Raw genomic sequence first — 12,645 nt, 5'->3', positions numbered from 1 at the left:
TAATATTATAAGTAGCGGATAGTATACTTCATGTATTTATTCACATCTCAACATAGTAGGGAGAGCATGGATACATTTTGTGTATATAATTCATATTTCCATTATCACACATGCTTCATGCCACAACAATAACAACACATACATAGCACGGAAATTCATATGGAAGTGTATAACTAATATGGACTTGTCATTTAGATATCATGGAATCATGTAATTATGGGTTTCTAGAAACCTAGGCATTTTATCAAACACTTTGCATGTATTCTTTAAAGCATAGGTGGATTTCATACTTGCATCACATCAAACCACCTAAAGTTCATGTTTTTCAACTAACAACCACATATATTTCATGAAAACATCTTTAGATATCATCTTGAAACTTAAACAACAATCATCAACATGTACATGCTTATATCACCACAAAGAGTTTACAAAATAACATTTAAAAACATGGTTCTTGAGATCTATGAATGGATTGAATCCATAGATGAACACTACGCATACCTTAGATTAAGATTTTGTGGAATCTACGGTTGAATTTGCTTGAAGCTTGAAACCCCAATGGAAACCCTAGACTTGTTCTTGACTATTCTTGAGTGAATTTTGATAAAATTAATGTAAAGGGATGCTTTGGGGCTTCAATCCCGTGTTTAAAGAGTATATATAGGGTTTTGGTAAGTTACTATATTTCCCTTGAGGAGTTTAAAACGAAAACTGAAAACTACGCAGAATTTATCCCGATTTAGGGCCCCGGCACGACGCGGAGCTTGGTAAAATGACAATTATTGTGACCTGGAAGCTTGGTGCGAAGCAGGGCTATCGCGGAGGATTTTTGGAAATTGACAAGTGCCATTTTGGTCTCTGGTGCGACGCGCCATGCACTGAAATAGCATTCGTCTTACAGCAGAAAAATATCAACACGTCACTGAAAAACATTTGAAAAGAACAAAAAATAAAGAACCAATAGTTAGTATAATCACAATAACGAAAGAATTGTCACAAAACAATCAATACATCATCTAAAATAAAGCCTAAAATAGTCTGCTTGGAGTATGAATTTTTTGGCCAGATTTGTTCGCTGATGGTAACAGAAGTAAAACAAATGATGGTAGTTGGACTCATCGCCAGAGTTATGGCTCGTTATTTGTCAAAACTCATTTATCGTAGCTTGGATGCAGTTCAAATCATAATTTTTTTTCTTAAGTTTCTTTCTATAACTTCCCTATTATCGTTCATCTCTCTCTCCTTAGTGCAGGCATATAAATAATCTAAAATTATCATTCTGAAATTAAATTAAGGTGTCATAGGTAGTGAAAAGAGAAACCTAGTTTTATGATCGAGTGAGATTCGAGAAGTATATATTTTGCGTTTTAAAATTTGGGGCAAAGATATAGACATATGGAGAGAATTAATTACTTGGGCTGAAAATTTATGAATATTACTAAAGCACACTTGTTATGTGTTGTCTTTAGAATTATAAAAACAACACATTTAAAAACTTAACCATATCTATATATAAGTTTCGCAAATATTTTGTGATTTAGCTATACTTATAAAGCAAGAATAACTTATAATTTTAAAGAGCATACTTTAAAAATATTGTCAAAGATTTATGTGGCCAAAATCTAAATACTAAGGCTATATTTTAAAAGCCTACCCAAAAGTAGTTTAGGCAACACTTTTCAAGTGTCGATCCAAATTTAGTGTGGCCTTAGGTCGAAAATATTGTTGTAAACTATATGGTGGTGTGTCCACTAGTACACAACCAACTGCTTGGAGGCTTCAATTCTTAGAAGTTGGGTCGTCTATACAACTATCGCTGGTGGAGTACGCTGGGTAAGAGGGTGACAGAGAGGTGAAGAAAGGTAAAGCCCTATCCTATGTACCCCTATATCCAAGAATGGTAAAATTTATGTGAATATTGAGAAGGAAGATCTAAAGGAATAAGAAATTTACTAGGAATTTGTACTTATTAGCTGCGTAATTGGAGATACTCTGTATGTCAAAACCTTAGAGAACTTTGTGTTAAGATTGGTTGGAGATTTGTGAATAATCCCTAAATTTTGATTCATGATGAGGGGTACTACATTTTTTATTTTGAGTCAATTGAAGACCGAGATAAAGTTATAAAATTGGGGCCCTATACTTTTTTCAATAAACCTTTTATTCTTTAAAATTGGGATATAAACTTTGAGTTTGATCCTAATTGTCTTACTACTATACCTTTGTTGGTCTCTTTCCCAAGTTTGCTAGTGGGATATTGTTTAGTGATGCTTTAATCAAGGTTGCAAGTGCAATATCAAAGCCCGTTCGTACTAATAGTTTCACTGCTTTGATGGACAGAATCTCATATGCTATAATTCTTATGGAAACTGGCGTGTCACAATCCTTCTTGAACTCTATAGAAATTATGACACCAATAGGATCCTTTCAGTAGGATATAGAGTATGATTGGCATCCTAAATTATGTATAAAATGTACAAAATTTTGGCACATATAGAAAGTTTGCAGGTCTGTGCAAAGGGAGAAAGAGGTGGAGAAGGACGAACTAAGTTTTAGGTTGTCAAGAAGAAGCAACGTAGGAATAGAAGACCTCCGCCACCAAAATTTGACTAGAAATCTACAAATGTGATTAAACAAACTAATATACCTGCTACTAACAAGACAACAATGGAGGGGGAGAAAACATCCAATCCTTTTAGAGGTAATTATGTTGATCTAAAATAGCTTCTTGAGTCTAATCATGGTATGAAATCAAGGGTAAATATTCATGTTGCTAAGATCTATGGTGCTCTCCAAGAAAATGTGGATGCTCAAACTAGAGACCCTGAAGGTACTTCAAACCCTCAATGATTATATCGACCTAGAACATAAGAGAGATCAATTATCCCTTAAAACAAAAGTTGAGGTTCTTTCTTCAAAAGAATAAAATAGATTTTACATAAATAGTTGAAAGTGTAAGTAATAATAGAGAAAATATTATTAGTGAACTATTGTATCTAAATTATTACATTGAGACCCTATTTATAGACACTATATTAGATTTTTTAGTAGGATTTTGTATACTATTCATATTCCTAATCATATTTTAACACTCCTTAAGCTGGTGCATACAATTCAAATGTACCTACCTTGTTACAAATGTAATTAATACGAGGACTAGTGAGTGACTTGGTGAAGATATCTTCAAGTTGATCACTTGAGTTCACAAATTTTGTAAAAATATTCCGGAGAGTATCTTTTCTCTGATAAAGTGACAATTGATCTCTATGTGCTTAGTCCTCTCATGGAACACTAGATTAGAAGCAATATAAAAGGCTACTTTATTATCACATACAAGTTCCATCATACCAATTTCTCCAAATTTTAGTTCTCTTAGCGACTGTTTGATCTAAACCTTCTCACAAGTTGCTGCAGCCATTGCTCGAGATTCTACTTCCGCACTATATCGAGCAACCACACTTTGTTTCTTACTCTTCCAGGACATAAAATTACCTCTTACTAAAACACAATATTCAGATATAGAATGTCTATCATAGGGTGATCCTGCCTAATCAACATCTATATATCCAATGATATGCTCATGGCCTCGATCCTTGAAAAGTAGCCCTTCACCTAGAGATGACTTTATATATTGCAAAATACAAACAACTGCGTCCCAATGACTATCACAGAGGGAAGTCATAAACTAACTCACAATGCGCACGGGAAAAGAGATGTCAGGTCTAGTCACTATGAGATAATTCAACTTTCCAACCAACCGCCTATACCTTTTAGGATCACTAGGTAGCTCCCCCTATCCTAGTAGAAGTTTAGCATTTAGATTCATAGGAGTGTCAATGGGTCTACATCCTATCATTCCTGTCTCTTCAAGAATATCTAAGGTATACTTGCGTTGAGAAATAACAATACTTGATCTTTACTAACCACCCTCAATACCTAGAAAGTATTTTTAGTGTAATGCCCCAGAAAATGGGTCCCAGAGCGCCACACGGTGCTTACGGCTATGAGCAGCCCCAAGGTAACCCTTTGAGCCATTTTCATTCAGTTCAACACAAATCAACGGGGTTTCCATAAATAACCCTCAAATATGAATAGGGTAATCATCATCCAAGAATAAAAGAAATTCAGAAAGATAACAAAATACGACTTATTAGTCAACTCCCAACATCTATACTAGTATGACAATCCTCTAAGAAAATCAATAAAACCAGCGAGCCATTGTAATACCCCGGGAAATTTTTTGTTGAAATTTTGTGCGTAAACGTGTTGGGTTCTATATTCTAGAATGAATTATAAATTTTCCATGTGGAATATCTTAGATTATGACCCACCATTTCATAAATTATCGAATAATCTTTCCAACGATATATGGATCATCCAAAACGGACACCCGAGCGACGAGTTATGAACATTCCGATCGAATCATGAATAGTAGTGAACAGTAAAATGTGCAGGAAAAAGTACTGAGGCCTGGCGTATTTTTGCTCCAACTTTAAACTATCATAACTCCTTATACATAATGATCTGGGTGATCTACTATATATCAACGGAAAGCTCTATGAGTCCTCTTTCCAATGAAATTAGTTTCATCTAATTTGTCTATCGGAGAAAAATGTTATGGTCGATCTACTTCAGCCTACCAAAAGAAAAATTTTGGGTCAATTTCAAACGATCATAACTCCTTGTAAACAATGATCTGGGTGAGATACTATATATAAATAGAAAGATATGAGAGTATTCTTTCTAATGAAATTGGTTTCATCCAATTTGAATATCGGAGTAAAATGTTATGATTGATCTACTTCAGACTATCAAAATAGTCTACCAAAGGACAGATTCAAATTTTTTTTTTTATTTTTAGGGGTGTTTTGGTCATTCTCCCTCACCCAAAATCCGTCCAATCCCTATATTAAAGCCTATTAGAAGTATTATATATTATATTTCATCAAACTCCCTCAAAAAGAAAACCCTAAGCTCCTACATCCAACTTTAAGAACCTCCAAAGATCACCATTAATTCTGTAAATTTATTCAAGATTCCAAGTTCCTAGTTCAAGAACTCCAAGAACCAATCATTCAAAGGCACGATTAACATCTCAAAAATGAGTATCGATCTAAAGTTCATCATTCAAGTTATGTGGGATTTTTCAACAAGAACTCTCTTTCGTTCTTGTGCTCAAAAGTAATTTTCTTTACAAAGGCATGATTTTTTTTTGATTTTTATGAATTTGAATCATGAACCCATATATTATGATGATTATTATAAAATCTTGATGTTTATGATTTTAAAAGATGAATTTACATGTGTGGAGATATAAAGCATAAATCTTGAACGATATTTATGATGATTTTGATATTTGGGTCATGAATCCCCATTGAAAATTGTGTTTTTTTCCGAAAGTATGTGTTATAAGCGTGTTGATGTTGAATATTTGAGATATTTTGAATGATTTGACCTTTGGGTCTTAATGGAGTTGTTTTGAACTCGAGTGTGATAGAAATCCACAACGTGGTTGATTTTGATAGATGGGAAGCATGATGGCTCCAGATGTATATTTATATATTACTGAAATTGTTTTGTTGTGAATTGTCTTTGAAATGATATGAGCTAAGTCCGGGAGAAATCTTTAGAACCAAGTGGAAGGTATAAAGTGACCTTACTTCCCTAGAACTATGTGCCCCTGTAGGAGTGAGCCTAAGGCTAATTTATATAGTGATTACTAGTTTGTGTGGATTTGATATTGATAGTCCTACTCCGATGGCAAGGATAGGATGGCTCTCTCGAACGTGGATTGTATATTGGACTCCATGTAGCTTACATGGTTTATGTCGGTTATAGGATCTCCCAGTGTGTGTGTGTGTTTCTTTGTGTCTATGGTGAATGGTGAAGTGATTTGAAAGTGGAATTCTGAAAGTTATTCTTTCGAAAGATTTAAATGATATTTACATTATGAGAATTGATATTCTTGATGAACTAAAAGTGATTGACAAATTACATGATGACTCATATGTGTTATGTACTTATTTCTCTCATGATTATGTAATTTTATTCGGGCTATGTGAGTCTTTCATACATCCTGGATATTTCTTAGAAATATTTATGATGATGATGTTTATACAACTGCATACACCCCATATACTCGGTTCCTTTCCATGGTACTGACCCACATCTTTGGATTTGGGCTGCATTTTCTCATAATGTAAGTTCAGGTGCTCAGTTACATCCTCTGTTGTGGTCAGTCCTTATGTTCCGAGGACGTGATGTCTGATATTGGTTTCATGGAATTATTTACATTTGATAACTGAGTATGAGTCAGTTGGGGCATGTCTCAATAGCTCGCTGGTTTTATTGATTTTCTTAGAGACTTGTCAGATTAGTGTAGATATTGGGAGTTGACTAATAAGTCATATTTTGTTATCTTTGTGAAATTCTTTTATTCTTTGATGATGATTACTCTGTTGATATTTGAGGGTTATTTATGAAAACCCCATTGATTTGTGTTGAACTGAATGAAAATGGCTCAAAGGGTTAGCTTGGGGCTACTCGTAGCCTCAAGCACCGTGTGACGCTCCGGGACTCATTTTTTGGGGCGTTACAAACTTGTATCAGAGCCTAAGATTTTAAGGTATCCTAGGGAGTCTGACAAGCTGCGTTAAGTAGAGTCTTAATCATCGATGTGTAGCGCGTCACATCTATGAGCAAGAGGCTACAAGACGTTTTAGGAAAAAATATGATTCTTTCTTTTAGAAGTCTATCGTGCTTAAAGTGTCTCTCTCTGCTATTGATTTGTGCTCTCCTGTTTCAAAAATATGCCTCCACGTCGAGCGAGAAGAAACAATGATGGTCAGCAACCTCAACCCGCTGACCCATTGAATGAAAACGTGTCTCATGCTAAATTTTGGGTAGCCTTTTAGGTGCTGGCCCAAGCTGTTACTGCAAATGTTTAGGCCAACCCGGCCCCGGCTCCACAGCAGTAGGGAGGTGATTCAGCTGTTGCCAGGATCCATGACTTCATGCGAATGAATCCGTCGAAGTTCTATGGGTCCAAGTCTGATGAGGATCCACGGTTGTTTTTAGAGGAGGTGCGAAAGATTACTCAGGTGATGCATGTATCTGAGGAACATAGAGTGGAGTTGGCTACATATAGGTTGAAAGACCTTGCTTATGACTGGGTTGTTGCTTGGAGAAAAGGTAGAGGTAAGGGAGCTGTCCCTACAACTTGACAAGAGTTCCAGGATGTATTCCTGGATAAGTTTTTCCCTTTGGAGATAAGGGAGGCGATGGTAGAAGAGTTTATAAACTTGCGATAGGGCTCTATGACTGTTAGGGAGTACTGTCTAAAGTTCAATCAGTTGGCCAAGTATGTTCCTGACATAGTGTATGATAATCGGGATAGTATGAGTAAGTTTGTGATTGGAGTGTCTAGTTATGTGGTTAAGGAGTGTAGGTCTGCTATGCTGAATAGTGAGATGAATCTTTCTAGGCTAATGATGAATGCCCAACAGATTAAGGCATACAAGATTAAGGAGAGAGATAGAATGAGAGGGAATAAGAGAGCTTGGTCCGAGTAGGACGAATAGGGTCAGACTAGATCGCAGGGAGGGAGTCGCCCTCAGTATCAGGACCGTTCGTTTATGCCAGCACCATCATCTGCTAGTGCTCCCATACCTAGAGGTAGGCAGGAGCAAGGAACCAGGTCATATGCATCCAGGTCCCAGTATAGTGCTGGCAGTAAGCCAAATCGTCCCCTGTTTCCTAAGTGTGGTAGGGCTCATTCGGGTGAGTGTTGGGGTGAAAGGAGAGGTTGTTTTCGGTGTGGTGACATGGGTCACAGAGTTAGATATTGTCCACAGGATGGACAAAGGCATCGTGACTATCGCCCTCATACCCAGACTTAGACTATTAGTGCTCCAGTTCCAGCGACTCGGCCAGCCCCAGCTCAGGGCGCCTCTTCTAGCAATACTGGCGGGCAGCGCCAGAATAGATTCTATGCTTTACCGTCCCGCTATGAATAGGAGGACTCTCCTGATGTTGTTACTGGTATGCTTCGTATATTTCAGTTTGATGTGTATGCTTTGTTGGATCCTGGATCCAGTTTCTCATATGTTACACCTTTGATTACTGTGAATTTTGAAATGAGTCCTGAGATTATTCCTGAGCCTATCTTAGTTTCTACCCCAGTGGGTGATTCGATTGTTGCCCAGAAAGTGTATAAAAAGTGTTCTATTATCGTTCTTCATAGTCTTGTTGGCTGATCTGATTGAGATAGACATGGTAGATTTTGATGTGATTCTGGGTATGGACTGGTTGTATTCTTCTTATGCCTCTATTGATTGTCCGACCCAAGTGGTCAAGTTTCAATTTTTGGGTGCATCCATGTTTAAGGGGTCTGGGAATTCTGTGTCACCCAAGAGTCATTTTATCTCTTACCTCAAAGCTAGAAAGTTTATTTCTAAGGGGTGTATTTACCATTTGGTTAGAGCCAAAGACACTAAGCCTGAGACTCCAACACTCCAGTCTGTTAACGTCGTCAATGAGTTTTTTGATGTCTTTCCGGATGATCTCCCAGGGATACCTCCTGATAGAGAGATAGAGTTCGGGATTAATCTTCTTCCTGATACTCAGCCCATTTTTATTCCTCCTTACCGTATGGCCCCTGCAGAACTTAAGGAGTTGAAAGAGCAACTGAAAGATCTACTAGATAAGGGTTTTATAAGGCCCAGTGTTTCTCCTTGGGGTGCGTCTGTGTTTTTTGTGAGAAAGAAAGATGGCTCTTTGCGTATGTGCATTGATTACCGCCAACTGAATAAAGTCACCATCAAAAATAAGTACCCCCTTTCGTGAATAGCTAATTTGTTTGACCAATTGCAAGGTGCAAGTTATTTCTGAAAGATAGACCTTCATTTCGACTATCATCAACTCAAAGTAAGGGAGTATGACATCCCAAAAACTATTTTTTAAAGTCGTTATGGCCATTTTGAGTTTCTTGTTATGTCTTTTGGGTTAACTAATGCCCCAGTAACTTTCATGGACCTCATGAATCGAGTGTTCAGATCATATCTGGATATATTTGCCATAGTGTTCATCGATGATATACTGGTGTACTCCCGTAGTGAGGATGAACATTTTGATTATCTCCGAACTGTCTTACAAACCCTTAGAGATCACAAGTTGTTTGCCAAGTTCAGTAAGTGTGAGTTTTGGCTAAGGTTAGTTGCTTTTTTGGGTCATATCATTTCTTCTGAGGGTATTAGAGTTGATCCCCAAAAGACCGAAGTTGTTAGAAATTGGCCTAGACTTATTTCTCCGATTGATATCTAAAGTTTCTTGGGTTTAGCTGGCTATTACTGCCATTTTGTTGAGGGTTTCTCCTCTATAGCGTCTCCTATGGCTCGGTTAACCCAAAACAAAGTGAATTTCTTGTGGTCCAAATCTTGTTAGAAGAGTTTTCAGGAGTTGAAGACTCGACTCACTTCAGCCCCTGTTTTGACTTTGCCTGATGGTGTTGATGGTTTTGTGGTGTATTGTGATGCTTCGAGAGTTGGGTTGGGTTGCGTATTGATGCAGAAGGGTAAGGTGATAGCTTATGTTTCTAGACAGTTGAAACCCCATGAGAAAAATTATCCCACCCATGACCTTGAGTTGGCTGTTGTTGTGTTTTCTTTGAAAATCTGGAGACACTATTTGTATAGTGTCCATGTTGATGTTTTCACTGATCATAAGAGTCTGTAGTATGTGTTTACCCAGAGAGAATTGAATCTTAGGTAGAGACGATGGTTAGAATTGTTAAAGGACTATGATATGAGTATGTTGTACCATCCGGGCAAGGCCAATATTGTGGCGAATACCCTAAGTAGCGTGTCCATGGGTAGTGTTTCGCATGTGGTAGAAGGTAAGAAAGAGTTGGCTCGTGATGTACATTGTTTAGCTATATTGGGGGTTAGGTTGTTTGACTCTGCTGAAGATAGTATAGGGGTTCAGAGTAGTTCTGAATCCTCCTTGGTTTCGGAAGTGAAGGAAAAGCAATACTTAGATGCTAGTTTGGTCAGACTGAAAGAGTCAGTCAAGGAGTCAGTCAACATACAAATGGTATGTTGAGATTGCAGGGTAGATTGTGTGTCCCGAATATTGATGATCTGAGACAGAGGATTATGGCAGAAGCACACGGGGTACGATATTCTATTCATCCTGGTGCCACCAAGATGTACCGAGACTTGTGGTAAATCTATTGGTGGAGTGGCATGAAGAAAGATATAGCAGCATTTGTAGCTAAGTGTGCAACATGCCAACAGGTTAAGGTTGAACACCAAAGACCTAGTGGTATGATGCAAGATTTTAGTATTCCCACCTGGAAGTGGGAAGAGATAAATATGGACTTCGTGATTGGTTTACCTCCTTTCCGACCCCATCATGATTCCATTTGGGTTGTGGTTGATAGGTTGACTAAGTCTACTCATTTCTTACCTATTCATACTTCATATACTGCTGAGGATTACGCTATATTGTATATCCGAGAGAGCTAGTCAGACTGCATGGAGTTCCCTTGTCTATCATTTTGGATAGGGGTACTCAGGTAACTTCGCAATTTTGGAACGCTTTTCAGAAGGGTCTTGGTACCTAAGTGCTTTTGAGTTCTGTTTTTTATCCATAGACCGATAGTCAGGCTGAGCGGACAATCCAGACCTTAGAGGATATGTTGAGAGCTTGTGCACTTGATTGTAAGGGAAGTTGGGGTGATCACTTACCGTTGATAGAGTTTGCTTACAATAATAGTTTCCACTCTAGTATTGGCATGGCTCCGTTTGAAGCCTTATATGGAAGGAAGTGTAGATCACCCATAGGTTGGTTTGAGGTGGGTGAAGCGGCTGTGAGAGGTCCTAATTCGGTATTTGAGGCTATCGAAAAAGTTAAATTGATTAGGGAAAGGTTGAAAACTGCGCAGAGTTGTCAGAAGTCATATGTGTTAGAAAGAGAGACCTTGAGTTTGAAGTTGGTTACCTAGTGTATCTAAAAATTTCACCCATGTGGGGGGTGAAGTGATTCGGAAAGAAGGGAAAGCTTAGTCCCCGTTATGTTGGTCCTTACAAAATTCTTAGCCGTGTTGGTAAGGTAGCGTATGAAGTTGAGTTGCCTTCCGGGTTGTCCTCTGTTCATCCAATATTACATGTCTCCATGTTTAGAAAGCATATTAGCGATGTTGTGGTAGTGGATTCCTCTGTGAGTGCTGACATTCCAGGAAATCTTTCTTTTGATGAGATTCCTGTTGAGATTCTTGATTTCAGTGTCCGAAGACTAAGGAACAAAGAAGTTCCCTTGGTCAAGGTGTTGTGGCGAAACCAATCTGTTGAGGGTGCAACTTGGGAAGCTGAGGCGGATATACCATCCTAGTACCCGCACCTATTTTCCGCGAACTCCAATCAATCCAAAGGTACCGTTCTTTCCTAAATCATGCACGTTTGATAAAAGTTGCAGCAGTTCAGCTGTCATTTATTATGTGTTTAGCTGTAGTTTCTTGAATTTATGCATTCTATGTTGCATTCGGAGAGAGAAACGATGTGGTGATGAGTCTAACGAATGGGTTTAGTTGTATTCTCTATTCCCTATCTAATCTTGGCATGTCTACCGTCATTCGAGGATGAATTTTTCCAAGGGGGGAAGATGTAATACCCCAGGAAATTTTTCGTTAAAATTTTGTGCGTAAACATGTTGGGTTCTATCTTCTAGAATGAATTAAAAATTTTCCGTGCGGAATGACTTAGATTATGACCCACCATTGTGTAGAGTATTGAATAATCTTTCCAACGATATGTGGATCATCCAAAACAGACACATGAGCGACAAGTTATGAACATTCCGATCGAACCGTGAATAGTAGTGAACAGTAAAATATGCAAGAAAAAGTACTGAGGCCTGGCGTATTTTTGCTCCAACTTTAAATGATCATAAATACTTTTACATAATGAACTGGGTGATCTACTATATATCAATGGAAATCTCTGCGAGTCCTCTTTCCAATGAAATCGGTTTCATCCAATTTGTCTATCGGAGCAAAAAGTTATGGTCGATCTATTTCAGCCTATCAAAAGTGAATTTTTGGGTCAACTTCAAACGATCATAACTCCTCGTACACAATGATCTGGGTGAGATACTATATATCAATGGAAATATATGAGAGTTCTATTTCTAATAAAATTGGTTTCAACCAATTTGAATATCGGAGTAAAACGTTATGATTGATTTACTTCAGACTATCAAAACAATCCACCAAAGGACAGATTCAAATTTTTTTTTATTTTTAGGGGCGTTTTGGTCATTTTCCCTCACCCAAAATCCACCCAAACCCTATATTAAAGCCTATAGAAGCATTATATGTTATATTTCATCAAACTCCCTCAAAAAGAAAACCCTAAGCTCCTACATCCAACTTCAAGAACCTCCAAAGTTCAACATTAATTCTGCAAATTTATTCAAGATTCCAAGTTCCTAGTTCAAGAACTCCAAGAACCATCATTCAAAGGAACGATTAACATCTCAAAAATGTGAATCGATCTAAAGTTCATCATTCAAGGTATGTGGGGTTTTTCAACAAGAACTCTCTTTCGTTCTTGTGCCCAAAAGTAATTTTCTTTACAAAGGCATGAT

At 37.7% G+C, this 12,645-nt stretch overlaps 1 long non-coding RNA gene across 2 annotated transcripts in view; it reads right to left on the bottom strand.

The window, feature by feature from the left end:
- Positions 1–549: 549 nt before the first annotated feature.
- Positions 550–12,645, bottom strand: part of LOC107877135 — a 23,067-nt gene continuing 10,971 nt past the window's right edge. For both annotated transcript variants that reach the window (XR_007042738.1, XR_007042739.1), the window contains one exon: positions 550–925. This is a non-coding gene — a long non-coding RNA (uncharacterized LOC107877135). The remainder of the gene's footprint in view (positions 926–12,645) is intronic.

This window comes from Capsicum annuum, chromosome 7 (assembly GCF_002878395.1).
Source record: "Capsicum annuum cultivar UCD-10X-F1 chromosome 7, UCD10Xv1.1, whole genome shotgun sequence".
NCBI classification, from domain to species: domain Eukaryota; kingdom Viridiplantae; phylum Streptophyta; class Magnoliopsida; order Solanales; family Solanaceae; genus Capsicum; species Capsicum annuum.
The sequence above is the reverse complement of the archived record's forward strand: the minus strand, read 5'-3'. Positions and strand labels throughout refer to the sequence as shown.